Source organism: Lolium rigidum, chromosome 7, assembly GCF_022539505.1.
Source record: "Lolium rigidum isolate FL_2022 chromosome 7, APGP_CSIRO_Lrig_0.1, whole genome shotgun sequence".
Lineage (NCBI taxonomy): Eukaryota > Viridiplantae > Streptophyta > Magnoliopsida > Poales > Poaceae > Lolium > Lolium rigidum.
Window position 1 is genome coordinate 22,095,548 of NC_061514.1, and position 15,401 is coordinate 22,110,948.

The following is a 15,401-nucleotide window of genomic DNA, read 5'->3' on the forward strand; positions in this document are numbered from 1 at the left end:
TGGTTTTTGGGTTGTTGAAGATTTTCGTGACAAACATAACCATGACCCAGCTGAACCATGCCAGACTCCGTTTCTTCGGTCCCATAGGACGATCAACGACGCGCAGAGATCTGAGATATTATCAATGGGATCCATGGGAATCAGGAAGCACCTCATTATGAGAAAATTCATTGCAGGCTCCGGTTCATTTGTCGGTGTTGGATTCACAAGAAAGGATTTGTACAACATGTGCTCTAGGGAGAGGAGGAGGCTGCTTTTCGACGGTGACGCTACCACTGACCATCCGCATTATGTCAAAGAGGAAAAAGAGGGACCCTGAATTTTTCTTTGAATATGACGTTGATGAAAAAGGCCGTACGAAGCACATGTTCGGTGTGATTCCCAGTCACGTAGGGATTACCAGGACTACGGAGATGTGCTGGTGTTTGATAGCACATACAAGATGAATAAATATAAGATGCCATTTGTTCCTTTTGTGGGCTTGAACAACCACCGTAGGACAACGGTTTTTGGGTGTGCCATCCTTTCAAGTGAGAATGAACAAACATATGTTTGGCTTCTAAAGACTTTCCTCAAAGCGATGTGTCAACGAAGCCAAAGGCGATAATCACGGATGCGGATGCCGCGATGATCGCCGCAATCGGCGAAGTATTTTTCGGTGTGCCGCATCGCATCTGCAGCTTCCACATTGAAAAAAATATGGAGATGCATCTACCTAACAAGTCACCGAACGAGTTCAGGACTCTTTTGTATTACACCACCTCGGAGCAAGTATTTGAGGAGCGATGGCATGCATTTTACGAGAAAATGGCAATCCCCAAAAACCAGAACATGGATGAAGAGGATGTACACCAAGAGGAAACTTTGGGCTGCAGCGTATCTCTCTCAAGGATTCTGGCTGGGTATGAAAAGTAACCAGCGGAGTGAAAGTTTAAACTCTTGTCTGCACCTGCACCTAGATGGGGAAATGACAATTGTTGATATGATTATGCACTACGACAACGCAATTGTCCGTCTCCGTGAGAACGAAGCCCACGACGACCGCACGGCTTCACGGACTACACCGGTGGCAATTACTAATTTCGGAGAACTAGAGGTTGTCGCTGCAAAAATCTTCACTCCTGCTGTGTTCTATATTATTCAAGGTGAGCTTTCAAAGATTGGCGGCATAGAGATCTTAGAAAAAATGCAGAGCGGGAGACTCAAACATCTTCATTGTGGCATGGAGGAATAATGTAAGGACCAGGTTCTACGTGGAATATAGACCCAAGGAGGCAGAAATTATAAGGTGCGATTGTCAAAGGATGATTAGAAAGGGGATCCCTTGCAAGCACATACTTGCATGTGCTCGCATTTCTTGAAATTTACCGAAATTCCACAATGTTGTGCTCTACGACGATTCACAAAAAATGCCGAGGTTAGGGTTGCCGGCTAAACGCACCGGCGACATGTTTGGGTGGGGTTGGTGCAGGGCGAGAGGAGCGGATGAAATACGACAGGATGAATATTAAGGTATCACAGGCTATGCATATTGCATTAAACAATTCAGAGGAATATGATCTCATCGAACAGTACCATTGATGGCATAATTTCTAGAAGAGAGGGTATGCTAAAGGTAAAACATATGGTCCCCTCGAGGTCGGTGCATGAAAATGAAGATGCTAGTGGACCATGCGATATTGTTGTTGGTGATCCTTTGAAAGTGTCCACTAAGGGTGCACCTAGGCAAGAAGCGCGAGAAATCTCCAATGACTAAAAATGGAAGACCACTAGGACACAAGGAACGCGAGGGTGCGAGTGTGCGGGGCATGCCAAGGAGAAGGGCATAACGAAGAAACCCAATATGCATATTTCATCCGAAGTAAGTTTTTCCGCCATTTTGTTTCATATACTTTAAAAGATTCATATGAGTTGTTGTGTAATTTTATGTCCGTGAACATGTGCGGGAATGTCTCTGCAGCAGGAAGGGTAGTTCTTTCATAGTTATCTAAAGGCAGTAAATTTCCTTAATTATGAATGGGACGACTATAGCTTTGTATTTGATGGAGTTGTTAATGTTTGCAACGTCATTGATGTTTTTATTTTGTACTGATGTTCTTAATTCTCTCGGTGTTCTTTTGTAAAAATGGCAAAAGACATTATATATTATGAAGTAGGCATTTCCTTATAATCATCATAGCATGCATGTACAAAGATAAAAATAATTGCATACTTTCGATAATGGGAAATAAAATCAATGTTACAAAATTTTGTAGATAATCTTAACCGAATAAATATTGTTTACAACCGAAGACAATTAAAAATTCAATATTACATGTGTCCGGAAACCTTCCGCGGGAGCAAACCGAACAGTCACACTATCAAATTTATATTTTCCTGGTCTTTGCTAGCAATCTCACTTTGTTTTTCACCCTGTCAAGAATGTTGTGTGGTGATAAAACAATGTTTGCAACTGTACTTTCTCTCGATTCATCGACTGTGGCCTGCCAAAACATTATAAGGTGTTATACACATGGCTTGTTAACATTGTTAAAATTAACCGAGTGCATGGAACATAGTATAGCCAACCTGAGAAACCGGGCAAGTCATCCGATCTCCGTCCCGAGTGCTCCATACATTGCAATACCCATAATCCGCATGAATTGCTGGTATATAATGTGACAAAATTTAAAAGTGTCCGCATATACAAAACCGACTTTCTTTATGTGTAATGCAATATAGGTACTTACGTATCGGTTTGCTTAGGGATGTCATAGCTTTTAATAGGCCATTCTTCGACATCGGGATATTCTCGTGTCACAAGTATTGTTTGCTTCTTGTATGTCCTGTGAAATTTGCCCAATCTACGAAACAACAAATATATTACTGCACAGACATGAGAAAGTACACAAAGACATGTATGTAGAGAGTGTAATACCAAGTCTTCCACAACTGATTTTGACACCCCTAAACCAAACAGAGGATCAAGGACCTGGAATTCCTTCTTCTTTGTATGCATGACAACAGTTACGTAATGAGTTTTCCGTATGTTCAATGCGAAAAAGTCTACAAGAGAAGGAAAAAAACTTTGTCAATTATCATATTATTTTATTCTAATTTCGCATGAAACATTAAAAGAAACTGCTGTTACCTTCTCACGCTTGAAATATTCATCCATAACCCTACCTAAGGCTCCTGGTCTTGTAACTACCTCATCTATATTTCTAATATTGTATTTTTTCTCGTATTGTTTTTCTTGCTTGTTCAAGGAGATAGTTTGTCCTCCACGTGAGGACATAACATTCGATCGAGACCCAACACGGAGAGACAAATACCCAATAGCAAGCATCAATAATCTGATAGCAACAACAATATTTTCAAATTCAAATAGTTTAATTACGAGTATAACGCAAACTTTTGGTTTTGAAGACTTACATCATCGAGATAGCCATTCGTGTGCAAGAACGACGTTAAGCTTTTATCGAAGACAAGTTGGCGCCATATTCATTCTTGTACACTCCTTTAGATGCTTCTTTTGGTAGCTTGGATATTGTTTTAACATATAAAGTGGCGGCTTCTATTTCCTGCTGTGTTGGTACTGCCGAAGATACCCCAACTTCATGTTACGCAAACAACCCCGATGCACATAATAGTAATAACATATGTGTTACGGGTTGCGGCATCATTTATTTGCCAACAAAGAAATAACGAATAAATGGTGTTACCTTTCTTTACACGGCTTTGACGTTTTGCTCTAGGTTTCGCGACCACATATGGTGATCCATATTTTTGATTCGTCGTCCGTTTCCTTTTCCCTCCAACTTGTACCGCTGCTGCGTTTCTCCTTCTTCCATTACTATTTGCACACTTTGCTGTGTTGCCCTTCTTCCTACTAGCCTGTCGTCCCATTGTTTCACCACTATGAGTACTCATAACTTCATGTTCACCGTCATGTAGGTCATCCTTACATCCGACATTCACCTTGGTGGTAGATCTTGCGAAAATGTCATCCGGTATACGTATATCCGAGGATGATGCCGATTTTGTGGTATCATTTAAGATAAAAGGATTATCTTGTGTACCCTCCGTGTTACCTAGGTTTCCTGGTGTGACGTACACATTATCTCATGCCTCCGGCACCCCATTATGCTTAGGAGGTGTGACAAACTTACCAGAATTCTTTGTTAAATTGCTAATAAAAGCATCTAACTCGTCAGAACTGTTCTTGTACATGAATTCTTTCTTAGACGAATCATTGATGTGATTAGAAGTCTCTTCTTCCTCATCTCCTCCTTTCCACCGACTCTGATCCTTCAACCGGTTTGTACATGACACCATTCTTATTTAGCATTTTTAGGACTTCCTGCAAAACAAGTAGTACCATAATTATTCATTACTGATAATGTAATACTTTCGTGTTTGTAAAATGAATGGCTCCTCACCTCTGCACATCTCTTTGGTACAAGTGCTAATTGTTTGTCAATGTGATCCGTCAGTTCCTTCTTCAAACTTTCCAATATTATGTCCTTGTTACTAAGCCTCTGTCTCGAACGTGTCGAACGTGATTCGTTCACCATTCTGCGATGTGTTTTGCTTTGTTTGCGCTCTGGCATTGGCTTGAGTTGTAAGATCATTAATAATCTGTATGTCAAATTAGAAAACAAATGTCATAAATTAATGTAACAACACAACGTCGACTATGATATAATGTAGCTAGAAGTAGTGATAAAAACAAAACCTTCACTTTGCCTCTCCCACGACCATTTGCATAGTCGTCTCTGCGACCTCCTTTCCGCTTCCGCTTCAGTCCAGTTTTTCATTAGTGGCCGAATAGACTTGTGTGGAATATACGTAGGATCATCGACAACTACCACCTTTTCTCAGTATAGTAGCTACAAACAACACATTTTAAATGAAATAAGTTTCAAATTGTCACATACATCAAATATAGTGCTAATCATGTTTGCATACCTGAGTGAGACAAAGATTTCCAACCGGCCATCCCCTACCTTTTCCTGCTGATCTTGTGTAAGCAGACAAATTATCAAGGAGGTAACGCAATGTGAAGTGATTCCGAGTTAATGTTAAACAGTCTAGGAACATCCTCCACTAAACGAGTAGTGATCTCTATCGACTTGTTTTTGGGCCGGATGGCGCAAGAACCGTGCCAATTAGCACAAGCAACTGCTTTCCGCACAAAGTCATCATCGGAAGCTTTCTCTCTCCGTATGTCGGCAATCAAGTCTTCAATAACTAGATTTCCACTAGACTTGTCGAGATAACTAGGTGGTATTTTCCTTCTACTTGTTAGACATTCTTGATCAATTATATCAAAAGCGGAATAACCCTCATTACGTAGACCATAAATGCATTCTATGTCTACGAGAGGTTGCGATTATCGCTCCTGCCTTGTCTTGTACGACGAATGTCTCAGTTTTAGGATCATATAGCTCTATCATAAATCTAATCATATTTGTGCGCGTGGCGAAGGTCTGCGGTTGCAACATCGTCCGCAAAGTAGTAGAGCTAAACCTCGCACGTTGAGGTCTCGAGAAAGTGGCTACGAGATCCGTCCACAATGTGTAGTCACAATAGACCGGGCCATCTAATTCATCCATTCTCGCAAATAACATATACAAACAACAATTATTGCCGACATAGAAAATCTCCTAACCATCTACAGCGTAAATGTCAACCTAAAACTTACACGTCCGGCAAAGAATGAAGGTTTAGATCAAGCGCACTCTAGATCAAGTGGGCGAAAGGATCGATGATAAACGAGATTGCAAACGCGCGCACCGGAAGGCTGGAACACGGATGTTGCAGTCGTTAGATTGAGCTGTAGGCTCCACCGAGCGAAAGGACTCCTATCTTCTCCGGACGGCGATGGAAGGCGACGTTGACTTGAAGAAGAAATCATGGGTAGTTAGACGTTGTGCGTCGGACGTGCCGCTAACTAGGGCATCTGCTTGTTAATACTATAATTAGGCAAGCTCTCGATGGATATCCGGGCCAGCCCGTTAGTACCCAGCCCATACACGGAGGGCACTCTATGCATGTGATAAGACAACTGCTTTGCATTCGGCGAACGCATCGATAACTTACTTCTCCCTCTCTCTTTTGGAGCAACAATATATACATGTTCAAAGGTGCTGATCACCTACAAGCATACCATGGTTCCGCATGGCACCACACAACAATGGCTTGTAGCTAGTACGACGGTGCAAAATATTTTTTAATTACGATTTCAATTGTTTGTAACGAAGAATTTTTTAAAAAATATGGTCTTTTTTGCACATTACTAGATCTGCAATGTACATAATTGACATATCTATAGTGCCACTGTCGAGTGGGGCATCAACAAATTTCACAATGCTACAACCCTTATACAACACTTGTAGAGAAATAAGCTGGATATAATTAATAAGCATTCACGATCGAACTCTTCACACATTGTCATAAAAGTGTGAAACCATTAAAAATGACATAAATTTGCACCATACTAAAAGTGTACCAACGGACATGACATAAACAAAAAATTTAGATAGCTATAGTAGTCTTCACGAGCGAAGTCTGAACCGGGCTGCTCTCACACACAGTCAAGCATAATCTTCAGACCACCTTCTCCTTGCTTACGGAACCAGAACACGTATTTACTGATTTTTCTTCATGCCATTACTGCCTCACCACATCCATCCGGTGTGATGTTATCATGGCACCTCCTTTTGGTACTCCTTTCACCGTTGACATGTTCATCACCATCGTAACTTCGTAACATTGGCACTTGGTGAGTACGGCTTTATTGTTCTTCGGTAGCTGAATATTGGGCGAGAATGTGCTTGAGGGTGAACCTCCTTGAGAAGTACTACACATAAATTTGACAGTCAATTATCGACATATCTTGGTTAGTAGTAAGAAATGATGGAAATCAAAATTAATTACCATCTTTGCTTTATTCTTCACGATGTGTGATTTCTTGATGGTGCACACGTACAATGGAATTACTGGTAGGGTTTTCGCAACTAGTCGTTCGAGTGCATCAAAATCGTCATAATTCATCTTAACTCGATTTGCATACTCTATGAAAGCTTCAAAATCATACTCTTCCTCTTCTCCAGGACCTACATGTAATATTAAAAAACATAAGGGACATCAATTAATTCTAAATTAAGTTGTTCATAACACTGTGTTCTCATTGAGTGACATAAACGAGACTTACCCCTTATAATAGGCCTTTTCCTCCAATTCGGTAAAGCACGAAGGCTAGGCGAGGCGTAGCAAGGAATGGCTGATCAATGTCAATGTTCTCATATGTCATATACGTACGATCAAATTAACCACTAGATCTAATTAAGTCGGCCGATATTTTTTTCCCAAGCGACCCAACCAAGGGAAGTAAGATTAGACGACCAGATCTAACTTGGGCAGATCAAAGTAAAGACGATCTACCGCGTCTACATATGTTGTCGAGCAAGAGTTCATAAAAAAAATTAGGTGCATGGCACGAGGTGAGCGAACTATACTTACATCCATGGCGATGAGATCCGAGTCAGCTCGTAACCAACGTCTTCGAGGGACGCGATCGAGCGTCCGGTCGTAGATCGGAAGGAGGCGTTGAGGAGATAGATCGTTTGGGAATTAGATTTGAGGATTAGTACGGCGATTAAATACCTAAATAAAAGGCTGGGCCAGGATGGGCCTCAATTGCGGCCCACGAGGAGCATAAAGAAGCATACCACAAATGAAAAGATGGATCCCTCGGCCCGTTATCTCATCGACATCTCCATCCTGCCTCCACCTACGAGTCGCCGCCGCCATGGTGATTTCGGCTATGGATGACATCGGTACACGTCGAACCCATGCACAACTCATCGGATGAGGTATGATTCTAAGTTAACGTCTTCATCTCATGGGATTCTAAATATCTTGAAGAGTCATCGGTATGTGCGGTTCATAAGTTATGTCGAATTTAATATGTTTTCACGTTTTATTGTAGGAATCAATATGTGAGTGTGGTATTCGGGATGGCTGTGCCCGGTTTCAACATTGTCTACAAGCAAAAATTGTTCTCCTAGAAGAACTAAATTTTAAAAGAGAGGAGAAAATGAAGATTGATGAAGAATTGAGGATTGTCAAAGAGAAGCTCGGGGTGGCTCATGAGACAATTCGGAAGATGGAACAAGCATTGATGACTACCAACAAAAAAATAGAAACACTTACGGAAGAGAAAGGCCGAATCGAGTTGATGATGGCTGATATCATCGATGAACACAACATTAGTAAAAACGAAACAAGGGCGACAACAAGGTTGAAGATAAATAAGGTCAAAAAATATGCTCTCCAACGGGAATTGTTTCTTCAGTACGCCTTGTGTGCTATAATTATTCTAGTAGCTGTTATAATTGCGATGTCAGGGCTTTTAAAATGCTCGGCCTAGATGTTATGGTTGGGCAACGGTGAATTCCGTAATGTGATCATGTCCAGAAATAAAAATTTCTTTTTCGACGGTGAAAAGCTGATGAGGAGAAGTACATAGCATAATTACCTCTTACAATAATTAAAATGCAGAAAATATATGGTCCGCACACAATACTACAAATGCGAGATAAAAATGCGAGATAAAAATATAGAGGACATGCCTCGTCGTCTACTTGGAACGTTTGTACGACGACTACGCCTCGTCGTCGTCCGGGCGCCCCCGTTTGCGAGAAGCCTTCTCCGACGAGGAGGTTGTCGTCCGACGAGGTGGACTCCGACGAGTCATCTTCGACGAGGAGTACTCCGAAGAGCCGTTGTACTCCTCCTCCTCGTCCGTCACCTCGGCCCGCGCCCGCGCCACGGCTGCCTTCTTCGCGCGAGCCTTCTTTTTCGCGGCCGCCTTCTCATCGGCGGCCAAGGCCTCCTCCAGCCGCACCCACTTCGCGTCGGAGTCCTCGTCCTCTTCCGCATCATCGGCGGTGGGTTCCTCGTCGTCCGCGTCGTCGACGGCATGTTCCTCCGCGTCTGCATCATCGGCGGCGCCCTCCTCCTCGTCCGCGTCGTCGGCGGCGCCCTCCTCCTCGTCCGCTTCGTCGGCGTCGTCGGGCTCCGAGTCGTCGGGCTCCGAGCCGTCGGGCTCCGAGCCGTCCGCGGCGTCCTCCTCCTCGTCGCGCCGTCCGACCGATCGGCGCTCCGCGGTGGTTCCCTTTCCCACCGGTGGCGCCACCCGGGCGGCTTTCCGTCGGCCGTCGGAGTCGGACGGCCAGGAAACGTCACTCATGGTCGCGCCGCGGGTGGTTGACGACGGTGGGGAGCGGGTCTGGAAGATATGCGAACCGCTAGCGTTGGCACCGTACTTGTATGCAAGGCAACGCGGTAATGGTAGAGGGCGGCCGTTGCCATTCCGGTGTTTAAAGAGCCGCGACGCCTCAGGTCGTGCGCGCGCGGTTTCTAGTAACGAGGCGCGTGGTAATTTCCGCCCGCGCGGCGCACACCGTGGCACTTTCTTCTCACTATGGTTTAAACAGGTTCTAAAGGTAGGGTAAACGGCCTCATTTCTAAGCTTTTGAATTTTTATGGTGTGTTGTTGTAGCACGGACTCGTAAAAACATTGATATATAGAGCTAGATAGTACAAACCTTACATAGGAATTCCATCACACGTACGATACCGAAGCACACAACAAATCCCGGGCCCACGAACACGACAACAAGACATAGATAATAAAACAGCTCTAAAAACAACCGATAAAGATGAGGCAACGCCGTCGTCCCTCCTAGGATGTTCATTCCCCTTGCTCCTCCTTCGCTGTTTTAGTCCTCCTCATCACCGACGGGGCCGTCAACGTGGTAGCGGTATGGGAGGCGGTGCATGTTGAAACGGTCGGGAAAGATGACGTGGAAGTTGGTGAAGATATTGTAGGTAGTGAAAGCGATAAACTCACAACCACACCAGAACACCTGCCCGAGGAGGTGGTGCGCGTCGAAGGGGTTCCTGAAGTGGACGAAGAGGCCTATCTCATGGTTGCTGTTGCCGTCGAAGTGGGACTCGATCGTGTACATGGGCGGCGAGCCTAGAGGGAGGTTGAGGTGGCGGTAGCCCCTGCGAGAGAAAGAACTCGGCTAGCGCCCCGTCGCTCCTCCACCTCGATATCGCCCAGATGCGCAGCTCGTTCTCCACGATGACACCCTCCGGCCACTCCCTCTCGCGCACGGTGGCCGGGCGACGGTAAGTTGGGCCAAAGAACTCCATGGTGGCGGCTAGGGTTTGGTGTTTCGTGGCTAGTCCACGGATGCGGTGGTAGATGGATGAATCGGAAGAGTGCGTGAGATGTGTGAGAGAAGAGGAAGAAGAGGTGCCCTTATATATAGACGGGGAGTTTGTAAAATTCACTTAAATAATGCACACAAATTTCACTTTAATATCGATGCCGGCCAACTCGATGGCACGGCTGAGACGAGGGCAACCTCGCGAGACGATGTCACGGTGCTTCGAAACGGTGGTTGGCATGCATGAGAGCGTGGCGCGGGTAATTTAATAGCGTGTCTGCATGGCGCATGCATGTAAAGGTGGTGACACGATCGAGGGCTGCAGCGAGGCGGAGGCGAGGCCTAGACGGGCCGGTTGGCAAAGCTTTGACGCGCGAGCGGCCCGGCGGTTCTATCTCTGTCTCTGCCTTTCTCAAATTAAACAACCTATTACGCCCTAAAAACCGTGTGACATTAGAAATAGTCTGAATTACAAACAATTGTCCGAATTAAAAATAGTCGAGAAAGTAAGAAGAACATAAACTTTTTCCTAGGTACGGTACCGTCGCCTCCACCTCGGTCTCCTCCATAGATTGGGTTCCCCCTCTTCGGCCGGCTTCGTCGGTGTCGGGAGGAGTGGGGAACCCGATCTATGCGTGGAGTTTTTAAAAAAGTAGTGTTTTCGGTTGATTATGTTAGGTTTTTGGTAGTCATCTTTTTGTTGGTTTCACCCAAGGGTTGTGGGCCCACTTTGTGGCACAGGTAGAGCCGTTTTGCACGTAAACCATGTGTGCGGGCTCCCGTGAGGTAGCTAGGCAAGGAGCACATGATTTCTTACATGGATGGTGATGTAAGTGGTGTTTGGATGCCATGGTGAAGCGGATCCCAAAAGATGGGACCACCATGCACACGCGCCGTCAGACGATCCACTATTTTGACACCTCGTTCTGACGAGAACCCTATATTTCAGGGGTCTACACCACATGAACATGGGCATTCACACATGCACAACCCTAAACCCATGGCTAGGAGTGGGTGGGGTGACATGGTGCACCAGTGCCCACCACATGGGGTCACCCAAGGGTTGTGGGCCCACTTTGTGGCCTGGGTAGAGCCGTTTTGCACGTAAACCATGTGTGCGGGCTCCCTGAGGTAGCTAGGCAAGGAGCACATGATTTCTTACATGGATGGTGATGTAAGTGGTGTTTGGATGCCATGGTGAAGCAGATCCCAAAAGATGGGACCACCATGCACACGCGCCGTCGAGCCGATCCTTGTTTTGACACCTCGTTACGACGAGAACCCTATATTTCGGGGGTCTACACCACATGAACATGGGCATTCACACATGCACAACCCTAAACCCATGGCTAGGATTGGGTGGGGTGACATGGTGCACCAGTGCCCACCACATGGGGTCACCCAAGGGTTGTGGGCCCACTTTGTGGCTCGGGTAGAGCCGTTTTGCACGTAAACCATGTGTGCGGGCTCCGCGTGAGGTAGCTAGGCAAGGAGCACATGATTTCTTACATGGATGGTGATGTAAGTGGTGTTTGGATGCCATGGTGAAGCAGATCCCAAAAGATGGGACCACCATGCACACGCGCCGTCGGACGATCCTTTGTTTTGACACCTCGTTCGACGAGAACCACTATATTTCGGGGTCTACACCACATGAACATGGGCATTCACACATGCACAACCCTAAACCCATGGCTAGGAGTGGGTGGGGTGACATGGTGCACCGGTGCCCACCACATGGGGTCACCCAAGGGTTGTGGGCCCACTTTGTGGCACAGGTAGAGCCGTTTTGCACGTAAACCATGTGTGCGGGCTCCCGTGAGGTAGCTAGGCAAGGAGCACATGATTTCTTACATGGATGGTGATGTAAGTGGTGTTTGGATGCCATGGTGAAGCAGATCCCAAAAGATGGGACCACCATGCACACGCGCCGTCGGACGATCCATTTGTTTTGACACCTCGTTCTGACGAGAACCCTATATTTCAGGGGTCTACACCACATGAACATGGGCATTCACACATGCACAACCCTAAACCCATGGCTAGGAGTGGGTGGGGTGACATGGTGCACCAGTGCCCACCACATGGGGTCACCCAAGGGTTGTGGGCCCACTTTGTGGCACTGGGTAGAGCCGTTTTGCACGTAAACCATGTGTGCGGGCTCCCGTGAGGTAGCTAGGCAAGGAGCACATGATTTCTTACATGGATGGTGATGTAAGTGGTGTTTGGATGCCATGGTGAAGCAGATCCCAAAAGATGGGACCACCATGCACACGCGCCGTCGGACGATCCATCTGTTTTGACACCTCGTTACGACGAGAACCCTATATTTCGGGGGTCTACACCACATGAACATGGGCATTCACACATGCACAACCCTAAACCCATGGCTAGGGGTGGGTGGGGTGACATGGTGCACCAGTGCCCACCACATGGGGTCACCCAAGGGTTGTGGGCCCACTTTGTGGCTCAGGTAGAGCCGTTTTGCACGTAAACCATGTGTGCGGGCTCCTGGTGAGGTAGCTAGGCAAGGAGCACATGATTTCTTACATGGATGGTGATGTAAGTGGTGTTTGGATGCCATGGTGAAGCAGATCCCAAAAGATGGGACCACCATGCACACGCGCCGTCGAACGATCCTCTGTTTTGACACCTCGTTCCGACGAGAACCCATATTTCGGGGGTCTACACCACATGAACATGGGCATTCACACATGCACAACCCTAAACCCATGGCTAGGAGTGGGTGGGGTGACATGGTGCACCAGTGCCCACCACATGGGGTCACCCAAGGGTTGTGGACCCACTTTGTGGCACTGGGTAGAGCCGTTTTGCACGTAAACCATGTGTGCGGGCTCCCGTGAGAGTAGCTAGGCAAGGAGCACATGATTTCTTACATGGATGGTGATGTAAGTGGTGTTTGGATGCCATGGTGAAGCAGATCCCAAAAGATGGGACCACCATGCACACGCGCCGTCGGACGATCCTTTGTTTTGACACCTCGTTCGACGAGAACCACTATATTTCGGGGGTCTACACCACATGAACATGGGCATTCACACATGCACAACCCTAAACCCATGGCTAGGAGTGGGTGGGGTGACATGGTGCACCGGTGCCCACCACATGGGGTCACCCAAGGGTTGTGGGCCCACTTTGTGGCACAGGTAGAGCCGTTTTGCACGTAAACCATGTGCGCGGGCTCACGTGAGGTACCTAGGCAATGACCACATGATTTCTTACATGGATGGTGATGTAAGTGGTGTTTGGATGCCATGGTGAAGCAGATCCCAAAAGATGGGACCACCATGCACACGCGCCGTCAGACGATCCCTTGTTTTGACACCTCGTTACGACGAGAACCCTATATTTCGAGGGGTCTACACCACATGAACATGGGCATTCACACATGCACAACCCTAAACCCATGGCTAGGAGTGGGTGGGGTGACATGGTGCACCAGTGCCCACCACATGGGGTCACCCAAGGGTTGTGGGCCCACTTTGTGGCATGGGTAGAGCCGTTTTGCACGTAAACCATGTGTGCGGGCTCCGCGTGAGGGTAGCTAGGCAAGGAGCACATGATTTCTTACATGGATGGTGATGTAAGTGGTGTTTGGATGCCATGGTGAAGCAGATCCCAAAAGATGGGACCACCATGCACACGCGCCGTCGGACGATCCATTTGTTTTGACACCTCGTTCGACGAGAACCCTATATTTCGGGGGTCTACACCACATGAACATGGGCATTCACACATGCACAACCCTAAACCCATGGCTAGGAGTGGGTGGGGTGACATGGTGCACCAGTGCCCACCACATGGGGTCACCCAAGGGTTGTGGGCCCACTTTGTGGCACAGGTAGAGCCGTTTTGCACGTAAACCATGTGTGCGGGCTCCCGTGAGGTAGCTAGGCAAGGAGCACATGATTTCTTACATGGATGGTGATGTAAGTGGTGTTTGGATGCCATGGTGAAGCAGATCCCAAAAGATGGGACCACCATGCACACGCGCGCGTCAGACGATCCTTTGTTTTGACACCTCGTTCGACGAGAACCCTATATTTCAGGAGTCTACACCACATGAACATGGGCATTCACACATGCACAACCCTAAACCCATGGCTAGGAGTGGGTGGGGTGACATGGTGCACCAGTGCCCACCACATGGGGTCACCCAAGGGTTGTGGGCCCACTTTGTGGCCTGGGTAGAGCCGTTTTGCACGTAAACCATGTGTGCGGGCTCCCGTGAGGTAGCTAGGCAAGGAGCACATGATTTCTTCCATGGATGGTGATGTAAGTGGTGTTTGGATGCCATGGTGAAGCAGATCCCAAAAGATGGGACCACCATGCACACGCGCCGTCGGACGATCCATTTGTTTTGACACCTCGTTACGACGAGAACCCTATATTTCGGGGGTCTACACCACATGAACATGGGCATTCACACATGCACAACCCTAAACCCATGGCTAGGAGTGGGTGGGGTGACATGGTGCACCGGTGCCCACCACATGGGGTCACCCAAGGGTTGTGGGCCCACTTTGTGGCACAGGTAGAGCCGTTTTGCACGTAAACCATGTGTGCGGGCTCTCGTGAGGTAGCTAGGCAAGGAGCACATGATTTCTTCCATGGATGGTGATGTAAGTGGTGTTTGGATGCCATGGTGAAGCAGATCCCAAAAGATGGGACCACCATGCACACGCGCCGTCGAGACGATCCCTTGTTTTGACACCTCGTTCGACGAGAACCACTATATTTCGGGGGTCTACACCACATGAACATGGGCATTCACACATGCACAACCCTAAACCCATGGCTAGGAGTGGGTGGGGTGACATGGTGCACCGGTGCCCACCACATGGGGTCACCCAAGGGTTGTGGGCCCACTTTGTGGCTTGGGTAGAGCCAGTTTTGCACGTAAACCATGTGTGCGGGCTCCGATGAGGTAGCTAGGCAAGGAGCACATGATTTCTTACATGGATGGTGATGTAAGTGGTGTTTGGATGCCATGGTGAAGCAGATCCCAAAAGATGGGACCACCATGCACACGCGCCGTCAGACGATCCTTTGTTTTGACACCTCGTTCGACGAGAACCACTATATTTCGAGGGTCTACACCACATGAACATGGGCATTCACACATGCACAACCCTAAACCCATGGCTAGGAGTG